Source organism: Topomyia yanbarensis, chromosome 2, assembly GCF_030247195.1.
Source record: "Topomyia yanbarensis strain Yona2022 chromosome 2, ASM3024719v1, whole genome shotgun sequence".
NCBI lineage: Eukaryota > Metazoa > Arthropoda > Insecta > Diptera > Culicidae > Topomyia > Topomyia yanbarensis.
Genome location: NC_080671.1, coordinates 445,150,914 through 445,177,972, shown reverse-complemented (window position 1 = coordinate 445,177,972; position 27,059 = coordinate 445,150,914). Strand labels below are relative to the sequence as shown.

Below are 27,059 nucleotides of genomic sequence, written 5' to 3'. Positions count from 1 at the left end.
TTTTCATAGCATCACTGCTGCTGACGGTCGAATTATGTACAAATTTTTTAACTTTCTCTTATCATGTACAAAAGAAACCTCAATTTATCCCTCAAATCTCTTGCGAAGTGGCCAAATAGTATAGATAAATGATTTAGAAACATTATGAGAAGATTAAAACAAAATTGCGTACAATTAGCCAACCAACAGCAGTGGCGCTAGAAAAAATGAATGTTTTATCAATCGGTTTCTGCTTAATAACTTTTTTCTCAAGAGTCAGATCGTTTCGTGGTTTTTGAGACTTTGTTTCTTTGTTAAATTTCCTATAAAAGCCACATAACGACTTATTTTTAGGAAGTAACGGGCGACTCCTGGAGGAATTATTTTGCGAAAGGTAATATTCCCATGTAAACTTTAAACAGTGGGCGCAAAAATATAGTTCCAGAGATCGAGCTAAGAATTTGCACAATTGCTCTAGGACCACAATGGTACCTAAAAGTTGCTCGGAGCTGGAATCTAATTTTTGTCCCACCCTAGTGGTCGTGTCCTGTACACAACCCTTTAATTTTTGTATTATAACATAATCTAACGCCATATTCCCCAAATGGTAATCGGACTGAAAACGATACCATAAATGATACAACCAATTTACGGTGTGGCGTGTTTATTGTCGAATCGCAATAAGACAAATTGCAGAAAAACAATAATACAAATTATGCATTTATTGTTCTCGTTTATGCGGGATGACCCACCGTCTCGCCATCTGTGCGTCGATCCATCCATGGATCATTCAACATTTTCACACGTTGTTTTCGATTACTAACACATTCCAACATATGATGCTCTTCCACCTCTGCTAAATACAGCTCATTGCAACGGTTCGTCTATCCACTTCGTCGCGTACTGTCAAAAAAGTTGTAATGATTGAGTGTTCCGGAGTTCGGCTAGCATATTTTCTTTAAATTTAAGAAAAAAATGAATACTTTTTGTGGAAATTTTACGTGATCTGAGTAGAATTGGGTGCATTATTTCAAACAAAATCAGAAAACCACGGTGAAAAATGAATTGTGCAGTGTTCAGAAGCAATTATCTGTTTAAAAGAGTGACCCTAATTTCAGGGGAAAATTTGTGTTAATAAAAAACAGTGCTCCTATTAGTGGAAGAAACTTCGCAATATCTGCGTTATATTGGTTGAGTAAAAGTCATTTGTGCCGTTATCATAACAGTGCCGGACGTCACTTGGGACAACGCAATTGATTTTCCCGTACAGCTGAAAATAGGTTGGTGATATTTGCATTATTAATAAAATAGTTACCCTACTATATCTAAATATGGCGCACTTGATTATTAAACTAAGTCCATTTACCACTAACAGTGCAAGTTGTTATCCGTTCAAGGTTCTTATCTATTGATTAATTACTTGGAAAAATTATACAATATTCTGGAGGAGAGAGGGAAACCCAAACAATACGAAATTTATGGATTATTGCATTGAGGAGAGTAGCGAAAGCCTTTCTGCTGTGTACAATTTACTTGCAATTTGGTCTCCCTTCCCTAATTTGTATGTCTGGGGCAAATCGTTCAAGAAGGGTGGGAGAATGATACACCAGAAAGAGTGGGGTTCGTGATGGCAAAGAGAAATGTTTGGAAAAAAAAACACTGGCACACATGCACACAGGCGCAGTCATGCGCCGCTATACGATACGCGTACTCTATTTTTGCCTTCGCCCTTCCATCATTCAAGCATAAGCGAATGATGAAATTTGATTCAGTTAAAAATATACCCAAAATCACGCTCTAGTAGTTTGAGTGCACGGACGCGAGAGCTCAACACACATTGCAAAACCGTTACGAGACGTTGATTTGGCGATGACGTGAGTTACTGCTATTTTCGTAATGAGTGACGAATGAATGTATATATGCATAGCTGGAGGTGTTCATCTCACACAGGTAGCATAATTGTAACATCCTGCGTAAATTGCTACCGTTGTTGCGATAATAACTGTATGGTGTATGTGTTTTTTATTGGTCACAAGAACCTTTGACAGTACGTTTAATTATTTGTATTCAAGTTATTTTAAGGTTACAACTTTCGACGTCACCCAATTAAATTGTTGTTTAAATATTAGTTCAGAATGAGCAGCTTTATAGCTTATTTAAGCAGATTTTTATACGAGCACAAAGTAGAATGCCGCCATAATGAAATAATATTAGACAGTTTACTTTTATCGCAACCTTGTAATGTCCCGAAAAGAAATTGGGTGTGATGCGTCTCATCTCACGCTTGTCCTGTGTCCAATTTTCTGATGCTAGCTGTCCATCTCTTTCGACTAAATTAAAAAAATAGAAAATATGACCTCGAATCTCGATAAAAGATTGTTTCCGATTCGCACATGGTTAAATGATTAAGCAGAAATAGAGGAGCTTATTTCCAATACTGTTCAAGACTTTAACTTGGAACTCGTTACCTGGAAGTCGATAACATTTATAAATATAGAAAAGGAAAAACATGGAAATGATCACTCAACACTTGCAAGATCTGGCTGACACCGATTCGCGCGGTTAAATCTCTAATCTGCTGTATAAGGGGTCTATGTTTTTCCTGGGTTTCGTCCTAGGGTTTTCAAGTGCGCGCCATAGAAATTTACTGTGCGATTCAATACATTTCTCAATGCAACATTCCACCCAGTCGGAAATCAATTCACCTTTCTAATCCTGAGAAATTATATATGTACATATGTATGTTCAATAACAGCAGAGGCAGTGTTTGTTTCTGTTCGTACCAACCACCAAGTGGAAAGTGTATAAATCATCCGAAGTTACCACTCAAACATGAATCGATAGAGCGGAAACCAATCCGTTCATGACAGGTACTTGTGCAATGCATACATATTGTCGAATTAGGAACGATTCACACGGTTCACCTTTCATCAATGTCACGTTACCGTTCCGTCAGAACAAGTTGAATGTATTTCTCATGTGCGAATTAACAAGCTCAGTACGTCAAAATTTTCTGTGTCACTAATGTTGTGTATAAACGTCTTCAAAGAAACAGCACGCAACTTATTTTGACAATCCGTTGGCCAGCTGTACCGGTGACGAAAGACTGACAGATCATGTAAATGGTACTTTAATGTTACTATTTCGTGTAAAGTCACCACTAGCATACAACGGAGATCGAGTGAATTTCGCTCACCTGGCAATCGTGTAGATATCTGTGTTTGTCTACAGGCACTACTTTTGAGCGAGACGATGTTCATTTTCATGCGAAATGAAAGTGAAATTTAATATAAGTCGCCAGCGAAGGCGCTCTTTGTTGCCTAAATCGATTAAGCAGTACATAAGTATATACGCTTCATCTAAGCGGTTTTGAATACATACCTATCTGTTGGTCGATTACGATTCGATCAGAAACTGGATATGGCTTGAATCTTTTACTTGTAGCGCAAAATGTTCAATAAAACTACATCGATTTTGATGCCTGTGTAGGGTCAAGTGGAATCCACATAAAATGGCATTGACGAATTGTTTCAGTCCGATGCCAATAAGGTACATGTTACTATTCCATTTGATTAAGTTTGATGGGCTCAATAAATGTCTGTTTATGTGTATTAGCAAAAAGGATGTTAGATTTTTTTCTATTTGGTTCGTTTGTATAACACGTGTGCCATTAAAAATCTTTTAAAATGAGACGATGTTAATATGAAATTATTTTAAAAGTAGATGGACAACTTTGTGTGTGTTTTATCTCGTAAAGAATTCTCAGGTCTTTTATTGATGCTCTTGAGAATAATTTTGGTTGCTTAGAAAGATTTGAAAAGTTGTTGTACAAAAAAACTATGTGTAAAACAATTTAGCCATATTTCCATATAGGAAACTTCTATTTTGGAAAGCCACCTTCCTTGCTTTCATCAAACGACTGACGATATTTGCGCTGTTAAAATCCATGACAATATGAATTGTGTCCTTCTGATGATTTCGCAAAGTTTGTATCATACTCAGATATCAATTTTAGGGGCACTGGATTGATTGAACACTTAAGCAGTACAAATATGGATATACTCAATGTAGGAAACCGCCCAGCATTTGCACGATCTGGCAGGAAAGAGGTGTTAGATATAACCCTCTGCTCTGACAGTATTTGGCTGGTAAACTGGCTTTAAGCCAAAGAGCTCGAACCATTGTTACTTGATCATAAATCTTGAGGTATTTTTTTTTTTCAAGAAGATATATCTACAATGAGTGACTCTCATCGATTACTTTCTCGTCTGTCAATAATTCGGTCGCTTTAACAGTTATCCCTCAACTCTTTGCATACTACGCTAGTCAAAACCACCGTCTTTCGATCTGTACTGTAAAATAAGTGAAAAGTGCGATGCTGGCGCCGTAAAAAAATCGAAAGAGAAAGTAAACAAAGAATATTGAAGATATGGCATTTTGAATAAAAGCTCTAGAAATACATCTTCTTTGATAATTTAATCATCGCTAGATCGCCACATATCGCAATCCCAACTCTGCGAAGAGAGCTTGACGACTGGATTTCATGGGTATTTTACAACGATTGAACCTCCAAGTGACTATTTGTATTAATATTTGAAAATTTGTGATCAACTGACAATAAGTCTTAATGAACTAAACAAAAACTAATTAACCTAACAGCAAACGGTGACGACATTGTGATGAATTGGTATCGAAGTCGAAGTTGAAGCGACGAACTATCGCTATAATCGGACCATTGGCAGCGTAGTTGGTATTACGAATTTCGATGTGTAGCAATGTTCGAGGACGAAGAACTCGGGTTGGGGTTAATTTGTCCAAGGAGATCGTGTACATCGTACTCGTATCAAAGCAAACATAAGCTTTGATATGAAAATGACATGCGAAGCGTGCCTACGTTCTTGCAAAGTATGTAGTCCTAATAGCCTGGAACGGTTCTCATATGGTGGCAGGATCAACGGATCATTCCAAGGCAATTGACGTAAAGCATATCGTATAAATTTGCGCTGGACAGCTTCAATCCTTTCTCTCTACGTTGCCTGATAAAGGCACCAGATAATGTTTGCAAATTCCAACTGCGAGCGCACCAGTGATCAATATAAAGCCTTGAAACATAAAGGATCCCTGAGTTCGCTGGAAATTTTGAACATAAAACCCAGCAGTCGATTCGCTTTGTCAATAGTCGCTGATAAGTGCATGGTAAAAGTTAACCTTTCATCAAACCTAACGCCTAGATCCTTTACGTGGTGAACGCGTGGCAGCTGAGTTCCATCAATATTGTAATTGAAATTAAGCACGTCTCTTGTACGACAAAAACTGATGACAAAACATTTTGCAACCCTAAGAATCAACATGTTTCATTGAAACCAGTTGTAAAATGTATCGATAAAACACTGTAACTCACGGCAATCGGCTTCATTCCTTATGACAAGAAATATTTTCAAGTAATTTGCGAAAAACAATTTCCCTCCACGCATTAGAATGAAGACCGCATCATTCACGAACAATGAAAAAAGTAACGGACCTAGTGCACTACCTTGATGAACTCCGTAATTATTAGAAAAGGATTCAGACACGTTGTCGACCTCGCGGTGTTGAAGGTGGGATCACAGTCAGTGGCAGAATCTAGTGGTACATCCTAGTTTATCAAGCTTTGCGAGGAGTCTCTCGTGGTTAACTGTGTCGAAAGCGGCCTTAAGATCTATGTAGATCGTGTCTATCTGGAGTTTCTCGGATATTTTTTCTATGCAAAACTATGTGAAGCTAGCAAGATTCGTCTCAACTAATCGACCAGGGAAGACCTCGTTGATAAGCAATTCGAAGATGTTTGACTCGACTCGTAGTAAAGGGATTCCCCGTTAGTTCACAATGTTGCTTCCAATCATTGGGAAATTTTTGCTGCTGAAGTGAAAAAGTGTGTCAGTATGATCGCTAAAATATCGTATTTTTTCAGAACAGCTGAAGTCATAGCACTTAGTCCTGAAGCTTAAGACGACTTTGTTTTGTTAGAGACGGAGAATAGTGAATACATCCATATCCACCGCACCAACGGGAACATAACCTTGCGGCCCTTGTCGAGCTCGATGGCAGATGGTGCATCAGTCGTGAAGACACTCGAGAAGTAACTAGCAAATAGATAGCATTTTGTAGCCGTCGTAGTCGCTACTTCGCCATTGTAGACCATCCTAGATGGAAGACCTGTTTCCTTTCTCTTCGTATCAACAAAAGTCCAGAAGCCCTTCAGATTTCGTCGTAAGTTTTGTTGGATGCGCATCGCATATCCTTTGTACAGTGCAACTGCGGTACTCATTACTGGCTATAGCGAAGAAGCGCTTGAGAATAGGGCATCGTCGAATTGAGTACGCATGTAGAGCTTTGGCATGAATACGTTTTAGATTCCGAAGTATTGCGTTTGACCAGGGAGGCTTCCTGGGAGGTTGCTATTTTGGCACGGATTTTTCAACACAGTCAAGAAACAATCGATTATAGAGATCGACCGCAGCATCTACATCCACTTGATCAAGTAGTACACTCCAGTCGATCAGCAATAGGGAGCGGCGTAGCGCTACTAGATCAGTTTTACGAAAATTACGACGATTCAAGCTAAAGCTTCTTCGTATAGTAGTGAACTAATGATGGGAATGGATATTTTTAAAACGGGATGATAGTAATCCAAAGGAACGATCACACTGGAAGCTACACTTACAGAACACTCAGGTAAAGCATTCCTATTGACGAAAACAAGGTCAAGAAAACGAGATTGATGGTTGGAAGTCGTGTTTACTTGATTTAGTCCTTGAAAAGCCATCCCGTCCAGAAGGAAGCGGCTGGCAGGATTTGTTGTTGAGGATAACGGGTTAGGGTAAAAAGAAACCCACATGAGTCCTGGTTGGTTAAAATCACCAAGGACGATGATCACATCGTTTGCATCTGCCTGAGAAGAAGCGCGCTCTATAGAGTTAAGATGGAGCTGCGTAATAGTCATTTTCTTTTGAGGAATGTAAAAAGCTCCAATAAAGTAGCTCTTCGTCTGCGTAGTAATCTTCGTTCAAATTACTTCAATGCTTAATGAACTTACTTACTTGATAAAATATCCATACCAAATTCACAGAAGGCAAGTACGGATGAATCAGCGATCCAAATCTCCCCGCCACGACCATGGATGCTGTTACGAGTAGCTCGCTCCGCACGATAAACCGCGTAAGAACACCCAAAGAGTTGCATCGATTTAATACGATTATCAAGCCAAATTTCTGTCAGAACGTAAATATCGTAGTCGCCGTCAAGAGCTACCAAGTACAAGCAGTGTTGCTAAAAGAGCGAGAAGCCAACACACCCTCCTCGTTCGCCAGCGAGCGCGAGACTCACACTGTATGCTCCCTACTGCTGTACACACGTTTTCGAAGAACTCTCAAATATGTGACGATCAGCACGAGCGGCAAATATGCTTGATTCATGTGAGTTATCTGCCTTCGCTATAGGCTCGTGTGTCACTCGCACTCTTGTCGGCTCGCTGGATTTTAACTCTAACGGCGAGTGGGTCCAATGATGGGACTCCTCGGCTGCGAGTTTTCACTGCATGCCACCCACTCCCGTATGCTAAGCACTCTTTACAACTCTGAAGATGTTTATTAGAACAGCTCGTATACACTCTTTTAGCAACTGGGAGCGCTCGTAAAGGAGCGAAGGGGTCAGGTACGGCATTCTGATGAAATCCTAGAACAATGCAAGCAAAATCTAACTAAACTAATAGTGCGCGCGTTCGCATTAAATCGTCATTGCATACATTCGTTATCTGTCTATACAGGTTTATACCGGTCGTATTTAAAGAACAAATTATAAGTGCGGTGTCTTAAAAAAACTTGTCTTTTAACGGGCGTCTACTATAAAGTGCTCAAACTGAAAGCAATTTTGTTATACTATTTTGATGGCAAGGTGACAATGGACCTCTCGTTAAGCTTTATGTATATATTCATTATGAATGAAAATTTTTCAGTCAGGCAAAGCCACACATACGAGCGTTCGAAGAGAAGACGTTCAACCATTTCCATTTCAAGGAATGCCGCGGAGGACATGGTAACTCTTGATACAATTGTCTGAAATAGGAAATTCAATAAGATTTTTGAAACATAGACTTGTAGTTACTCGATGAACCAAAAAAAAAAATAGAACAGTTGGAATTTCGGAAAATGGCATAAGAAAAACGAAAAATAAAATTCGTTCACTTTTCTTCAAAATAACGAGGAAGATTTTTGTATTCCATTTTCACTTAGTTCATCGACTACACATGTTATGCATTCTCATAAAAAAATCAAGTCAATTCGTTGAATGGTTTTTGAGTTATCGGCAACTTGAAAAAGGCGGTTTCGAGAAAGATGCTATTAAAGTTGCCGATAGACTGAAATCGTTGAAACGCATGGTTGTTTAGAACAAAAGAAGATCAGTGTGGCCACCGATATTGCATTGGGCTTTTCTAGAAGTTCAATACTAACAATTAAACGAATAAAAAAACATTAATGTTTTTTACCCACTACACCAGGCAACCCCTTAACCTTCCGGAAGTCGCGCTAGTGCACTGAGTGCTCACTGCTCTGAAAATCTAGCGAAATCGTCTTAAAGATACAGCGGCTGCTCGTTCAGTGGGCCATAAGTGCGACTTCCGGAGGGTTAAGGAAATAATACCACATATTCTATAAAAGTCCATGCTGGCTAATGGGTTTGCATTTTTGTACCGATTATACACTTCTGAGCAGAAGTAAAGGGCGTATATTACGCACTTCTGGGCAGAAGGGAAGCATGTATGTGATATCTGTTACTACCAATTTTACTAAGATAGTAAATGGAATAAAGTTCCGTCCCACTAATATATAGTAAATTATCGTGAGTAATTATTTGAACAGTATTGTGCATAGAGGTGTGCACCGATGCATTTTTAATCGACGGCGGCGTACGCGACATATTTGGCCGGCGGCGTTGGCGGCGTCACGCCGTTGGACCCTATCAGTGGCGGCGCGCCGGCGTGGTTCGGCGTGACGAATATTGACGCCTATGTAACTAAAAAAAATTCTTGGCAGTACAATTCCTTTCCCAAATTTTTGGTTTCTCTTGTAACAGACTTCGCAGCACATACAAACAGACGTTACAGCTTTAAAAAAATTCTAAAAAAAATCATCGCCCACGACATCTGTTGACCACATTGCACAAAATGCAATTCTTGCAACCAGATCAAATATTTTTTTATCAACTGAAGCTCCCATCCTGCTTGTCAATTGCAAGATAATAAATGAAAGGTGGAATTATTTTTACAGTAAAATTTGAAGAATGAAATAGAATAATTGTCGATGTCGCATACTACGACTTCTCATAAAATTGCAATAGACAAATTTAAAGAAAGCAGAGTAACGACTGTATTTCAATGACCCATAATAATTATTTATTGTTCTATATTTGGGAAATTAAGCAACAGTAAAACAGATTTTGTTTTGCTTGAGGAAATTAATTCTTGTTGTCGTTTCATTGTTTTTTGTTTCTATTTAGTCTTCTTTACCTTTTATTTTCTACTATCGCCACATCAGTACACCAGCATCGCGAAAAGTCAAGATCACTCTGCCCAACTAGAGAAAAAAATTTCAAAATAGGTCACTAGTCAATCAATGATAAATAAACCTCGCATTGAAAATAATTTTTGGTGTTTTCACAAAACTAGTTCACGCAAAAAAAGATGGCATTATACTCAAATGTTTAGTAGGTGGTTGTGTCTGAATGTGTTTAATATTTTTATAATTCTAGTTCATAACTTGATGATCCATTGATTTGTATTAACTTTATTGACAAAAAAGTCAAGAATTGAACAATTTGCAATGATTTTCGTAAATTCTTGTCGTGTTATCGTGATATTTTAGTCTTTTAGCTTACCGTCGGATTTTTTACACAGATTCACGTGTCTTATAGTTTTCTTAATTATTTCACGGACATGAATTGTGCCTAGGTAATGTATTTTTAATGCTCAGAGCAGTTTCATTTAATTCCGAACATTACACTGAATCTTAACAAACGAATAACAGGGTTACAGGTCCTTGAATCTAATGCTCGCGCCTGTGAGACTGGTTGCTAGCGGTTGTACACAATAGCTCACATAGAAATTTAAAAACCAAAGAGCAGAGCGAATAGTCCAGTCTGAGTTTATCGTAATTGTTTACGTAAGTATATTAAGATTATGTGGAAAATTAATTACTTCATGAACTATATCATGAATAGTTTTACGAGCTCGACTGGTGAATCGTGTCTAGTACACGAGCTCGACTGTTCTGAATTGGTTTAAAAAGCGATGAATAATAAACTACGTTCAAGTGAAATTGATTACGTGCAAAGATTAAGATCAGACATTAACTATATCTTGAAAGTGGAAGTGTTTTTTTTGAATTTGTAGACCATTCCACGCGCACGAATGGTGAATTGTAACTTATATGCTCGCAATCATAACAAGACGTAGCAAGAATGGATCCATGAATTATAATCCAAGTGTCCTGTAATGATTTTCGAGAAAATATCAAGATTTTGTTAATTTTGTGATCTTATTCACAACCACTAATACCAAATAAAGATCAATATGTGATAAATTATGAATCAGTTAATGTCGTATATTCGGACCATAGACAATGTTCCTAGATTTGTGGATAAAATTATGAGTCAACGATTTACCTTTCGGCGTCGGCGTTTGTTAAAATTTACCAGCGGCGGCGTGGCGCGGCGGCGCACAGGTCTATGTGCAAACTGTTTTTTCGTCAAGATGAATCAGTATTACCGAAAACAATGTTGTTCAGTCATGTTCAAATCTCAATTAGTACAGATTTATAAAACTTTGGTATATACTTGTTGAAATGATCTAAACCTAAGATTATGTGTATGAATAAGAGAAGCAAGTGAATCACAATAGTAGGAATTAATTCAGAGATATTTTATTTCGTTAGGCATTTTAATTTTCATTTAAATTCAGCATTTTCAAAATTTTCATTTTCAGCATTCCACCAAGACGCTTCATTTAAAGTTTGATTTTAACAATTACCTTAACTATTCTTTACATTATGACTATTAATTCTATAATTTATCATCCCACATCCATGCTTTTTGTCAAATTTAAATATTGAATCATCATTTATACTATTTAATTGCCATTGAAAATAACTTTTTATACTTAATTCGGTAAAACAACCCATTCGGGAAAATACCAATTGGCAAAATAAACCAGTTCATTCGTTATCTGGGAAAAGCCATCGTGAGGAGTTGACGAGCAAGTAAAAATTACTATTCCAATGCAAGTATTCCTTGTGGCAAAAAACTCGATTCGAACCGTATTACGCACTTAACATTCTACTAAAAAAATTATCTCATAGACTGGTTAGTTCGACTGGCCTGTCTATGAGAGTTTTCAGTAGCAGCTTGATTACTCACACTTTTAAAGTGCAGAGTTCAGGTTAGTGGAAAGTGCGCAAAATCATTCACTAGAGATTTCTTCTAATATAGTCCGCTGGTTGTATCAATTTAGGACTGTGAACGAATGTTTTAGAATATATAACGCATAGAGTACTTTTCTTACAGCTGATAGATTTGCTCTGATTCCGTCGTAATTTGGAGGACAAGGACAGCGTATATTGGAATTGGTCACGAAATATTCAATAAATTAAGTCCTTATGTTTAGAAATCCACTTTATGACGGTAGTCGATCTCCTACATACATATTCTATAGAAGCCAATGTTTGTTAATGGGTTTGAATTTTTGTAGTGAACCGCATTAAATACGTTTATCTCGAAACCATGTATTTAATCCGAATATCCGATTCATTTAATGCAAAATGTGTAGATGTATACTACCCATGATCGCATATTTGTCCCGTTTTCTTTGGGATTTTCTATCTTTATAGGACTGACTCTTGTAGCAACTATTTAATTCGATATTTTACGAAAATTATCTGATCGATTTATACATATATTCTTTCAGTGACATATTTGACAATAAAAACTGTTCCGGTCATTTCATTATCCCAGAAAAAAAACTCAAACTTCAATATAGGTATATTTGACCAAAAAACTAATTATTTTAAGAAGTGCATATATGCAGCATTGAGGGGAATTATATATATTTGACATGTTAAGGTTCCACATATTTAAAAGTGTCAATTCAAGCGATTTTGCAGATTTTTTTTAAATTTACGTTTTAACGCAACTGCTTTTCATTCGGGTGCGTTTATGACTTCGTTGTACAAAAAGTGAACCGATGAATCGTGAATTTCCCGCGCCATTTCCTTTTTCGTTATACTAGTATCATATCAACCTCAATGCAGACGATACATTATCTTCCATCAACGTAAATGTCCGTGAACGCCACGTCGTCGTTCCATCAAGATAAGTTGAATGCGTCTCTCGTTCACACTTCCCCGTACGTCAAAGCATTCCGTGCTGTTGATGTTGTGTGTGAATACCTCCATTTAACTGCATATAACTAATTTTGACGTTCCCATGACGTGCTGTACCAGTGACGAACGCCAGACTTAGACTTAGACTTTGTACTTAAAATATCCGAATAAATTCATTTTCATACATTCTTGGTCTACCAACGAAGAACGAAATGCGAGTGGGAGCGAGAGCGCTAGCGACTGCAAGAGTGCGAGTGAAGGCGAACGCGTTCAAGAGTGCGAGAGGATACGAGTGGGTTAAAGAGCGCGAGTGGCTACGAGTGGGAGTACGGACGAGTGGGAGCATGGGCGAGTGGGAGCACGGACGAGTGGTAGCAGCAGTAGGAGTGAGCGCCAGTGGGTGGGTGCGAACGAAAGAGTGGTTTTCAATATGTGCAATTTGAGTCGCTTTTGGCCGACTGGCACTCGCAGAAATTCTACCCGACTGGGGAGTGAACGAAAGAAAGGCATGCATGGAGAACACTCGGATACGAGTGTTGGGCGCAATGAGAACACGCGAATGAGAAATACAAGAGTTATTTTTACGAGTTCAGCAACACTGAGTACAAGTCCTCGATTTTCGTCCTTAGCCCTCTGACGTTTTGGTAGTACAACCGCAAACCGTCGGTGTCACGTGCCAAGCGTCCCGACATATTACAAGTACGTGATGTGCCTGGTAGCATGCTAGAAACCAGAAGGTTTTCAGGAAGCGGATCGTCATTTAAAGCAAAACACTCGCCCGAGAAGGGAGTTCGGAAGACCCCCTCACAACAGAGCTAATGTAGAGTGCCGATTTTTGTCCCCAGTTGTGATGGAAATAATCACGCGGTTCGAATTAAGCAATGGGTTATTTAAGATTTTTGGTACCGTCCAACGGAAAACAGATCGAAATATTAAGATAAACGAAAGCAAATGAAAAAGTCACCCAAGAAGCAGAATCCTGTCCCTGGGTCTACCTTTTCTACATAATTGCTTCTATTTAAATCAATACTTCGTTCTGTTCTTCCCTTAGATACTACAAAAAGATTAAATAAGATATTTTCGAAATCTGAAGATTTTCATGTCAGTTCAATTAGAACTGCCAATGGTGAATAAGCTCATCTGGCGAAAATGAAATACTCATCTGTCTTTTGGATACATACTTTTCAGTTCGCCGACGACTGCCCTCAGTTCGTTTCAGGTAGTTCTGATTCTTGGGAAAACGCTCAAAGAATTGTAACAAACAAATCGATCAAATAAGCGCTTGAAAGTTTTAGTGCTAAGCAATGCTTAGCAAGCGGCATCTGTTCTCATCGTTAAGACCATTGGATTTGGACACTGAGTGGTGCTTTTCACACAACGAAAGATTACAACCGTAACTCGTTCGTTTTAGTTCCTCGATTCTAAAATTATCTAGTTAAGCACTCAGTTGGTCTGCTCACATCGATTTCAGAAGAGAGCTTTCGAGCAACGCAGACTAGCTTTCGGCAAATCATGGAAAATCAAACCCAACTACATTCATTGGGTCTACACAAGAATTGTTAGATTAATTCTTGCATAGGAATATCTTAGTTGATGGCAGAAAAGATATAACCAGCTAAAGTAAAACTATCTTAAGAGGATGATCCTGATGGTGATGGCTGGTGCGTTCACACTAGAGGCACTCTTGAACATTAAACCACTATATGTGTTTCTGAAACCAGAACTTGAACTTGCGTTCAAACAATAAAGTTTGGTGCATTTTTTCAAGCACAAGTGCAGTATTCTAATCTGGACACTGACCAGACATTGCACACTCAATTATCACATAGCTACTATTTAGCGTGCGGAGTATGCGATTTCATATTATCTGGTATATATCTGCACTGCAGTAATGCAATTGCGTATACGGATTTTCGGTTCTCACTTCTCAGGCGAACCTATATACAAAGAGTTAAAACGCAAAGATATGTTTTTATTCTCAGCCCAGTGTGGTAAATATCAACAAGCTTTACCAGTAAGGCTCATTTTTTCTTCGTAAGTGAAGAATTTATGCTGTTTACTGTTTGTGTTGTGTTTGTATTGTGTTGTCATTTCCTTAGGAAGAAATTTCTTTTCAATTTGGTTTGGTTTGTTTTGATACTAAATTTTGACGTTACATGTTTTTCGTCGAAAGTAAATTTTCAACATTACATGTACTTTCATTGGATTATTCAGGTATTAAAAAAATCAAATCCGTTACCTTAACATACAAATGCTCGAGTCTTTCACGAAAAAACAAACCTAGTCACACACGCAAACATACAACCGCTACCATCCCCGCACACCAGGGATCGCGATCTCGCAAACATAAAAACGTCCCGGTAACTAATTCAAAGTATTATTCTCCAATTTATAAACACAGTTTAGCGCAAACATATAAACGTTTGTTCCCACGCGATCATGAAATATCCCTGTCCGGTAGCCCCAGGTTTTAGAATCCTAGGTCCAAAAACAAACTCATGTACACTAGACAAGTTTCAAATCTTTATAAACGGAGAAGTCAGTCTATCTCCTGAGCTCGCACAAAGCAGAAGCAAAAAATCGCTACGCTATAGGCACTAATGAAGCAAGCCGGCGCTTTGTTCTATATCCAGTGGACAAACCATATTGTATCTTTACCCCCGGCTACGCAGTGAAATGAGTCTGCCAAAGGAAGCAAAAGTGCCCGTGCTATGAAATAATACGATTTCGATCGACTTTTAAAAAAACTCGTGTTAGACCCACAGTTGAAGAGGTGGAACGACTAGTTAAAGTTAAAGTGGAGCTTAACCTCGCGGAAGTTGCGTACAATCAGCTACAATACGTCCAAAACTGTGTTTTGATTACGTTTCGAAGTTTAGCACAGATAGAACAACATGCAACACGAGGTCGAATATAATAACACCACAATCAAACTATATGGAAAACGACATGGTGGACGCTCGTATCCATGATTTGGCACCGCGTACTAAGGAAGAAACGAATTATATCGCAATATGGAAAAGTGGAATCTATTACAAATGACATTTGGAGAAATTTTTTCACCGGTATTCCCAACGACGTTCGTATTGAGAGCATGCGAGTGACTAAACCAATACCTTCTTACATGACTATCGAATGCATATCATCGAAGAATGGCGTAATCTATAAGCAAATCACGCTGATCACATATCCCGGGCAGATCCCAACATGCCAATTTTGCAACCAGACAGCCCACTACGGAAAAAACATGTGCCGAAGCAACTAGTCAAAACACATCTACTACAGCCGACTCTAACAAGCAACCACCGACACTTACAGATAAACCAAAAACAACGACACAATCAACAAAAAAATGAAGGGACAACGACCACAACTGCTCCCTAACCAACAACTACCATCACCAATAAAGAAGCACATACCGATGAAGACGGATTTACAACAGCGACCCGTAAGAACAAGAAACAAATAAGAACCTCTGATCGTGAACAGCAAGAAAGCAGTACCGATGATGACATGGACGGGAACGATAACGCGAGAGAAGGCAAACTGAATGGCTCCCAAGCTGCCACGGACAAGGCAGCCAAAGCCTCATCGCCAAGGAAAAGGATCTGAACACAGCAGCAAACTGCGTCAACAAGATCTGGCAGACAGACATTCTAAGTATTTTTTATTTTTACTTATTGTAAAAACTTAAAAGGATCCACGGCTTAGTTGTGCTAACGCATCGAGCCGTATCAAATAAAGCACCAGAACCGCACACTTAAAATTAAACATCAGAATCACGTCTCGCGCGAATAACTAAAAGCACATGTGAATATGCACACAGAAAAAAATTGTAAAAATTAGAATTTTTCGTTCTTAGCCAAAAATAATCAACACATACTCTTAGTTTGAAAATAAAACTTTTACTTCGATTATTATTTTTCTATAGCTTAAAAGTAAAACTGTTATTGTGATTATTATTGTTGATTAGTTTAAAAGTTTTACTGTCAACAGCAGGCGTTGTTTGTTTTTGGTCGTGTGTGCAAACGACCACACGGCTATACCAACTAATTTATACACGCGAAGTTACATACATGAGACATGCAAACGCTAACCCATGATCGAAAACATTAACATACAAACGCTCGTGACATTCACGTTAATACATACCTGGTCACAGACACTAACACGGGATCGCGATCATTCACTCACATCTGCGCTCTCGATCCCATAAACATAAAAACGACCCAGTGATTAACTCAATTTGTTAGCACATACTAACGCTCATCCCCATGTGATCATGAGTTTCGCACACCTGGAAGTCCCCATCCTTGATACTAGCATCCTAAGTATATGCCTTTATTTAGATCATTCTAAAAAAATAAAAAACAAACTTATATTCACTAAACAACAAATTTCATGACAACATAGTCGGAGACACTAGTGATGTATTCAATGAATTCATATACGCGAAATTAAAAGACACGTTACCACACACGATCAAATACGTTGGCAAACAATTGTTCGGACTCTTCGAGGAAATACAAACCTGGTCATAATCTCAGTGATTCACGCACATCTACACCCGCGCTTTCGCAACCATATAAACGTGTTAGATTTTACGAACTCATAAACTCCGCTTTAAACGCTAACATACAAACGCTCGTTCCCATGAACATACAAACGCTATCATGAGTTGTCCGTGACCAATGGGCCGCATTTATAAATTCGGTGTCAAGCATACGCACAAAATTAAATATCAGAATCACGCTTTAGTGGGTTCCCATCTCGTCTGCACTTATAGTGAGTGGTCGTGACAGGAAACCTTTGCGAGAAGCCATATTGAGTAGATACCATACTATATGAATAACTTTATATACTTCATCAGTAGGGGAGTTGCTGGTGCAACCGACTCCCCACGACTGTTTTGGCCGTATCGGTAATTATTTTAATCGTTACAATAAAAATTGAATTTATATTGGTACATCAAATATCTAAAAAATAACGAAAACATGCGAACACAACGTTCATGCTCTTCTGATGTTGGTATATTTTAACGTTTTAAACGAACACAAGCTTTTAAAATTGCCATATTTTTAGTACACATCTTATCTACCACTATCCCTCCCCTAGGTTGTGGGGTTTGACGGTATTGCAAACACCATCAAGCATATTGCGTGCATCAGTGCTACACATCCTCTGACAGACAATTGCTTTGAGATGGTTATTGCATTATGCCTCGATAGTGGCGCATCGAGGAGACCGAGATGGCTTATGAGCCCTTGTTATGTTTTGTGTTTTTTCATACTCTGCACCAGGCCATACTAACGCTCAAACACTAGTCTGTGCGCGCTGGCGTGGCTGACTGGTGGGTCGACGTGGATTGACTTGTGCTGTGGGCCATGTTTGCAGACATTGTTCCACAGCTTAATGGCAGTGTTGGTTAACGAGGCTCACAGTGGGGGGTCTTTGTGTGTCCATTTATCGGTCGAAATCGTTATCGTGCAGAAGCTAATAAAAAAAGAATCAACCTAAGCCTATTGGTAGTCGTTTTATAATAATTGTAGTCTTTAGTACTAGTGTACAATTGTTCTGTGCTAGTCGTATGTCTATCTGTGTATGTGTTCGTCTGAGTATTTGTGACAGTTGGGTCAGGGAATGGATGCAGAACTGGCGTATATGATAGAAAAGTGGCTAATACTTCCGGTGTTCAATTTGTGCATTCGATTCTATTCATTCGGGAAGGTCGGATTGGATAAATTAAGGTACAATTAATATACTGCCCATAAACGCATAAGAGTCCCATATGGATTTTTGTCGAAAATGAGTTATCTGTTGGATTTCATTCTGCATCACCACTGAATCACAATGCACAAATAAGATTACCACGTTTGTTTAGAAAATATAAAAAAATCCATTTGGTTCAATGTAAATCATGAACAGCATTTTTCTCGGCTTGCTGTTGTACAATATGGAATTCTTGTGCTTTTATGGGCAGTATACCGACGCACTTGAATCATCCATTTTCGGTCAGCATAGCATGATGAAACTAACAGAATCCAATTGTCGTTAATAGTAAATAGACATCATTTGCTGGCATTTGGATGAGTTAAACTAGTTTGATTGCATGTTACATGTGTTCTTCTCTTCTACTTCATTAGTCTATTTCTGTTGTACTTCTATTAGTTTGCATTTCCACTACTCATGTATACCAAAATAGTATCGGTCAATTTATACACTTCTAATCAATCTCTTTGCATCTTTTTTTCTTTATTCGGCATGTTATGTTTCCTTTTATTACTATATCCTAGATTCATACTAACACTCACCAACACAATTAATTGCATATGTACAAACGTACAAACGCTCGTAGCCTTCGCGATAACACAAAGCTGGTTACAAACACGAACATGTAGTTGCAATCATCTACACATGCTTACGCCCGTTATTTCACCAACATTAAAACACCCCAATAATTAAGTGATCGCTGTAGCACCTATGAACTTGAATCAGTCACGTCCGTGTGTCTCTACCCTCGGTCCTAGCAGCCTTCACTCATGCCTTCAGTTGGACCAATCGAAAAAATTACGCTCATATTCAAGAGACAACACGTTCCTTGGCGACATGACCGGGAGCTCTAGTGATATGAGGAAACTGACGCTCATCTAGCATCTGTACCTTTCACTAAAAATTAAGTATTAGATTTGCGGTCCACGCGCAATCATTCAAGAATACACGCGAATATGCGAATGGCCACTTGATTATAAAATCGAATTTATACACGCGAAGTCACATATACGCGTCAACACGTTAACATACAAATCGCGACCATACACGAAACCTTCACCCGCGATCTCGCAAACATAATAACATCCCGGTAATAAAGTGAACGTCTTAGCGCTTATAAATTTCCAAACGCCATCTCAAGCGTGAATCTACAAGCTCCCGCGCTCGCGCTATCATGAATAGGTCATTTCCGGAAGTCTCTATCCTTGGTACTAGCAGTCTAGGCCCATTCCTTCAATTGGTTCAATTAAAAAAAGAAAGCTCTCATATCCACTGGACAACACGTTCCAATGCGACATGTCCGGGAACTCTAGTGATATGTAATAACTCACTCCCTGTCAGAATGAATCCAGAATGTCAGAGTTTCCGCACACGAATATGTGAATGGCCACACGGTAACAAAATTGAATTTATATACAAGACGTCACTTGCACACGACAAACGCGTTAACATACAAACGCTTAAGCCCTTCGCGATCAACCATGCACACATATACCCGCCATCGCGCAAACTTGATAACCCTTCGGTAATAAGGTGAACGTTATAGTACTCGAAGTTACAAATGCTGTCTCAAACGCCCGTGTTCGCGCGATCATGGATCGGTCACGTTCGGAAACCTTTACCCTCCGTCCTGGCAAGTTAGGTCCATACATTCAGTTGGACCAATCCAAAAATAATGCCCATATCCACTAGACAACACCTTCCATGGTGACATGACCGGGAACTCTAGTGTGCTGGAAGAACTCACTCACTTTCTCCTAGCTTATAAACCGTACACCGAAAACTTAGTATCAGGTTCACGATTCACGCGCAATCATCCAAGAATACACGCGAATATGCGAAAGAACACAGGGTTATAAAATAGAATTTACACGCACACGAGATCGAACACATTGAGGTACAAACGCTCGAGCCCTTCGCGATCGTCAATTTCCTACGCCCGCACATATCTGAACCGTACAATAAATATCACATTCAGTATCAAGGCCCGCTGCATTTAACCTTAAGTACTGTTTTAGTGCGTGACATTTTCCGTCTCGTCTCGTGATTCTGACGGGGAGCCCTTCGGAGAACCTAGCTCCAATATGGCAACTCTCGAAAAAAAATAACTTCTCTTACGGAAGTTGGAGTGTCTTCGACAAAGTGTAGTCGATAAAATTATCTTTCTTAATTTCACTTGCAGTGATTAACTGCTGTATTCAGTGTCACCTAGCGGTGAAAATGCAATTTAGTGCGCTTTCTACAAATTTGGAGTTGGACTAGGAATCGACTCAGAGTACAATGCAATGTTATTCGATTGTATATTAAACATACTTTTATTTTCGATTCAGGCCTCATTCCGGCTGTATCGTTTTGTTTTTTCTTCAAATTTTCCATGCTTCAAATTAATATTCCAAATAGTCAACTGTTCCTACATTTCGTTCACGATTTATGCCAATCACTGAATGAGCCACGCTCCAACAGTTTCGAAATTCAAACGCATTTTTTTCGCGTTTCTCTTTCACTCGGAATGCCAAATTTTGCATGTAAATCGTGATCTTTGCGCTGCTTCAATCCACCGTCGAGCTAGTTAATACCCATACACCTACCGGTGCGATGTGCGAAATTTCACAGGACACTATCATAAATCTGCCTAATTAATGCCATGCAGTTGTAGGCATTCAGAAACGTTACGAGATTTGTTTATGTATTTTTTTTCCTTTCCCAGGTCGTCGTCACATTTAGCGATTACATAACCTGATCGAGCCGAGTTGTACTTTTATCCCATTATGTCGCATCAAGAGCCACTATATATTTAGTATTTAGTTGCGATGAAGTTTCCTGCTATGTCTTGGAGCGAGTTGTTTTTTTTTCTTTCTTCCCCAACTCTACTGTTTTGTCCGTTGTTGGTAGAAAGCAGCAGCTCTGTTGGTAGGTTTTCAATCGTTTCGAATTGTCAGGTTAAAATCATGAGCCTGTCGGAAATGTATACCTATACAAAAAAATTATATTCTGATCTTTATGAAAATACTGACCAGGATTAGTGGCTATTTAAATGGCTACACATCGTTGAGATGAGGCCGACTTGAAGTTATAAAAAATTATATTCAAAACTCTCTCTACTTTCTAAATTTCTTTCTCACACACAAACAAAACCGAAAGCGGTTTGCGGGCAGTAAAAAAGCAAGCATGATGGAATAAAAATAAGACGCAAAACGTGTCTGTAGCCGCACATAAAAATCCATTCACCGCGCAAAACCTATCGGATTGGCCGTTGTTTCCTGCCGGTCGCGCTCTGTCTATCCGCTGAAAGCAACCACGCCAAGCGAACAACCTAACACGAATGATTCCGCCTTACCTGGTGGGTGCCCACGATGACTACCAGCAGCACCGCAACATGACCGGCCAGCAACGGGGAGTTTTGTTACTGGGTGCATTCTCACACGCTCGCAATTTGCACATTCACCGAGTCCCCACCACCAACGTTGGCTCGCGCCCAGCACGGCAGCAGACACCACCCCTCGCTCGAATGCTCAACCTCTTATGAAACGCACTGCATCTACACCACCGTCGCAGTCTCTGGTGAGAATTTCATCGGCCTGTCAACTGGCTCTGTATCGATGTATTGCCTCAAGGCTCTCGCGCGAGAACATTTTTCCCATGGCACATTACATCAACCGATTGAAGAAGAGACTTGAACGCGGTAGCGGAAACCCAAACGAGGAACCTTTTTGCCGCACTTTTGCTTTCCGTCGTAATGGTGATAGTTGACATTTTCACGGACCATTAGTAAAAGTTAGCTGTAATTTTATGGACCGTACGGTTGTCTGTGTAGGTGATGCAATTCGAGTTTCTTTTGTTTGTGCTGATTTTATTGATATGAGCACTGATGTTGGTGATTGTGGTACTCCTAGACCTAGTTCATGGTTATTAGTGTGCATTAGGCACCAGGCAGTTCAAACCTCACCAGGTGGATTAAATCTATCAATGAAAATAATCAACCTCACCGTGTATAAGATCCATGGTTCAAACGATCCCGGATATTTACACAAAAGGCGGCATTAGTTGATTGTTAAACGATAATTGTTTTCGAAGAAAAGAACCACAACAAAGTGATAAATTTAGCAAGTGTTAAGTTCAATACTTTGAAACAACATTTACTTATTACAAAATGGTGTTAGTTTTAAATAAACCTTGTGGTCAATATTATTCTTCCAATTTCCATGCTCGTTACGCGTACAATGCAGTCTGCGAAGAGATGATATAGGGTGATGAGCCTATTTGCGCCATGTTTCTATTATCACCCTACCCATTTGAAGCCGTTGGTTAGAGCAGTGTCTGCCATCTTTGTTCAACGCATTGAGTCAAATGGTAGCGCAACAATAGGGGCACTCAATTCGAGTTTTCATTGTGCTCAAACACGAGAATTTTACTGTTTTCAACGCATTTGTGTTATTATATTGGTTCTTAACAACGAAGCAAAGCGGTTGATGTCAATTTTTACGCATTCTATTGATTTCATGTCGACATTATTAGAAATTATCGAATTAGTGAGGCACCTTGCTTAGTATCGTGAAAATAGGCTCATCACCCTAGTACTATAAATAAAAATCTAGACTAAATATACTTTTTTGACAATAATCAGTTCTAGCGAAAAATTGCTCGCCACATTGGATGAGACGAGTGTCGCAGAAAATTATAAAATTATGAGAGTGTCAAAAAATATCTTGTTCGGTAATCAGTTTGTAGATGTGGACAGAAATGAGGAGTTTTATCAGTACTGGAACCCTTCATCAACGATACCTATTTACAAACAGTGGAGTATTTTTTCTAGCCCAACTTAACGATACGCCACCGAAAGGCGACTTAGTTTCATTCTTTGCACATGCAAATTAAGGGGAACGTACACCTTAATGTTGGATCATTTTTTATTTTATTATTCTTGAATTTAACATTTTTTCACTTGTCGTTGTTGACATGGTAGACCTGTAGATGATGTTGACAGTGCTCCTTTCAAAATCACAGAGTGCATGATTGCGTCTGTACTGATGACCTGAAATCAAGAATTAAATATTCATTTTACTGCTTGTTATTGAACCAAGGTCCTGATTGTTCACTTTTCAAAAATTTTGCTTTTTTTTAAATGTTGCGATTATCAAGAATCAAGTTATAAAAGATACATTGGTCAAAACTAAACGATCGCGATCTTGCCAAATGTCGACATAAAATCTATTGCAATACGTTGAGTACGCCACCTAAAAAAATGCAATTTTCAGAAAGTCGTCCTTAATGTTAAAAGAACGTTATAATTTCTAATCAACGGGACACACGAATAATCTGCAGTTCCATGAATTTCGCTAAACCCTTCTAAGGGTTTATTTCTAAGACTTCCTATATTAGAAAAGGCTATATTAAAAAGTCTCCCTCAAGTATAAAACAACCAGTTGACACTTCTTCCATTCCATCGATTTTAGCATGTTTTGAGCACAGACCGCCGACTCTTACCAGGGGAAGGAGAAGAAATGTTTTAATACCAGCTAAATTTCCTCATATTCATTCTCCCGTGTTTGTTTCAGCATCTTTACCATCTTATACTTTGAGGCATACCAAAGCAGGCTTCAGAACTCCTTTCTCTATCCCCCCGCGATGCCAATTGGAGTACGAGCAATATTAGTATAAATCGGATAACCAGCCCCGGTGAGATCTGTGGTCGTACGATGATGGGGGAAACCAAAAAGCGTACATTATTCATGTTAGGAGCGGCTCCAAATAGCGTCTGTTCCCGAATAAGCGGCTGAGAGAGAAATGTGGTGTCTCTTCAGCTATATCCAAGATGGCAGTGCCATCATGAGGCGTCGATGATGTGAATGATAAATTCTATAAGCGTCTACGGAGAGTTTCCAAAACATGACAAAAAGTGCTTCTAACGTCAGAGGGTATGAGATCAACCTTCAAACCATGTCGAGGTCATTGAAATTTTCTGAGGTGAAAAATCTGGTCACGTCTTCATTAGGAACGGAAGAGGTTGTTGGTCTCGATCCCGGAGCCCGGACACAAAGTGTAAACGTCATAAATACAGTTTGGAAATATTTCCTGTATAGTTCAAATTTACTTTAAACTTAATCGAAATGGAAGCCTTTTGACTTAATTATTTGCGATAGTCTTCTAGGGACACTAACACCACTGACTCACATTTTTTCTGTAATATTATTCCATGCTTTTTCAATTGTAGTCATTAGAGCGTTTTGGTTTAGTGTTGGTGACACTCTCAACAATACTTCACATTTCAAGTCGAGTGGGTTGATATCCTGGGACGAAGGAGTCAATATTCTTGATCCAAAAATGCTTAAAATTATGCTGGCACAACGTTTGCACGCTTTATGCTGGTGGCGAATTTTACGTAATGCAAATTTAAACATCTGAAAATTCATTTTCGATCCATGGCAAAAACTTTCTGCTGAAATAAAACTTCAGGTACTGATTGATTTTCATGACAACCGGAATCCGAAAGATAGGAGATTTTTTACCATTTGAAGCTACTGCAGCCCAAATCATAACCGAACCCGGTTTTTGCGTCTTATATACACATTTAATGGAATCAAGATTTTCTCCGTGTACCCTATAATTTGAATGGTTAAATTTGCTTCTTATATCGAATAATTTCTCATTCGAATAGATAACGACGAGGTCAGGATGATCTGTGAACCAAGTTTTTAGCATTTTGCATCTTTCCAGTCTATTTTTTTCGTTGCCTGAGAAAGAAACCGTTGTTGTTGGAGTATAGATACAAATCAAGTTCTTTTTTCACCACAATTCGGATCGTCTTACGCGACACACTGTAGTCCGTGAGATGGTCGGGTTCGGGTTTTTAGACCCGAAACCCGGACCCGACCCGAACCCGACGGGTTTCTCGGGCTCGGGTCGGGTCCGGGTTTTTAAAATTTTGGACTTTCGGGCTCCGGTCGGGTTCGGGTTTTTCAACCATTTCTTGACGCTGTCTATACACAAAACCCAGTCTCTTTTTATTCTTCGTGATACGAATGGAAGACACATATAACCGTACCAAATGGTAGCACCTTTAAATCGCTAGAATTCGTCGTATTTTCTGGTACCCAAATATAGTATTTTTTTTATTCTTGTATAAAATTCTGTCTCTTCAGATTCGCAAACTGACTGAATTTTTTATGTTTTAAAAAAGCATTCATGAGAGAGCATTCAACAATACGTGCTTCATTCTAAAACCTCTTTGCGATTTATTTTTCATGATAATTGGTAATAAATCAAGTCAATTATGATCAAATATGGCATTCCTGAGGATCTGACAGTATGCGTGCGCTATGAAATTCCGTTTGAACTAATACCACTACAATTACATAGCATATGTGTTACCATTGGAATGCCTTCCTGTGATTGTGTGCATCGTCCCATATTTAAAGCTGGTAAGACAATTCCAACAGGATTATCTTTGACATTGTATTAAGTTTCATTCAGAAAAAATAGGACTTACTAGTGTATTGTGATGCTCGTGTGTTTAATTTCAATAGAACGTGAAACGCACGGGCGAAGGCTACGCGAACGCGAACGAAATTCACACCTTTCCGATCCGTTTCAGTGGCGGTACGGTAACGTGTGCGGGCGCCGGTATGCTTTCGTGCGGGACTTGTCCGGGACGGTGTCATATCGGACAGGTGTGGATGCTCGCATTTGAGTTGAATGGACGGTGTCTATGGGCGGTGCTGGACCGGGACTGGGACGGATCGAATAGGTGTGAATACAGTTTAAAAGTATAGATTGGGTGTAATTGTTCAATTTCATGCACACCGATTAAGTTTTTTACAGCGTCTGGCGAGAATTCGACGACCTTTGTTATATACTCCCATTTCTACACGCCGACAGTTATATGCACAGGGTTTCTATTAAAGATGATGCGGTGTTCAATTGTAAGAAATAATGTCACTCACTTTTCTCAGATATGACTGGGCAAATTTGAATTTTATTTCGATCGGAGTTGTATGAATCGAGTATGACGCCACATAACATATGCTTTGTAGATATTTTTTTTCTTTTTTGTCGAATTTTGGCCATATTCCGCCGTAGGCATCTGAAGCTGAGATTTATTTCTCTTACCAAGATATGTGTCAGACCGTCGAATTGCAATAAACACCTGAATCGCGCGCGGAAACAAGTGCATATAACCCCAAATCTAGAAGATTAACATGTTATGTGCAAAAACGCTGTCATGACACGAAAAAAAAAAATTAAAAAAATCTATTAGCGTAAAAACTATATGCGTGCGTAGTTGATTGTATGTCCGACGTACAAACTCGGTTTGTTTTGGGTACTTGGGTAGTGCTTATTTTATACCGCTCAAAGTGTAGTTCAGTCAGCATAATAGTTCGCGCAAACATTGATCGCATAAGAGTTGGCATTTTATTCAATCGTTAGTAGAGAAACAGCAATGAAAGTGCATATTAAAAATACTTTTGACTTTTGTTCCTACTAAACAATTCTCAAACGAATATTGATATCAGACTAGCTCGCGCTTTTAGCAATACTCCTACGGCCGGCTGTTTGGAGTTCAAATTGCTGTAGTTTAGGGAAAACCTAAATCACTCTCGATGGCCGGCTATCCAGAGTTTAAATACAAGAAAAATCATAACTAAATATCTTTTTGCTCTGAGTATACGTGTACTCGGAGATTAACCATCCCACCGCATAAAACAAATTCATTTTGTGGTCGCATTGCCTGCTTGTGGCGAATCCTAGACCTGTACCTGTCCTTCAATCCAACTCCGTAATACCTATGGAAGCGTCGCTGAGTCGGGGGCCTTCCTTAAGTAGGTATTACATCAACATTTCCTACCCTATCCTAAGTATCGGTGAAGATGGTCGTGGCCGGCAATAACGATTCTCATGCTATTG

At 39.0% G+C, this 27,059-nt stretch overlaps 1 protein-coding gene across 2 annotated transcripts in view; it reads left to right on the top strand.

Annotated features, from left to right (window-relative positions):
- The first annotated feature begins 884 nt into the window (after nucleotides 1-884).
- LOC131685709 (specificity protein transcription factor 3-like) overlaps nucleotides 885-27,059 on the top strand; it is a 67,756-nt gene continuing 41,581 nt past the window's right edge. For both annotated transcript variants that reach the window (XM_058969599.1, XM_058969598.1), the window contains exon 1: nucleotides 885-1,259. The gene's annotated coding sequence lies outside the window, so the exon portion shown is untranslated. The remainder of the gene's footprint in view (nucleotides 1,260-27,059) is intronic.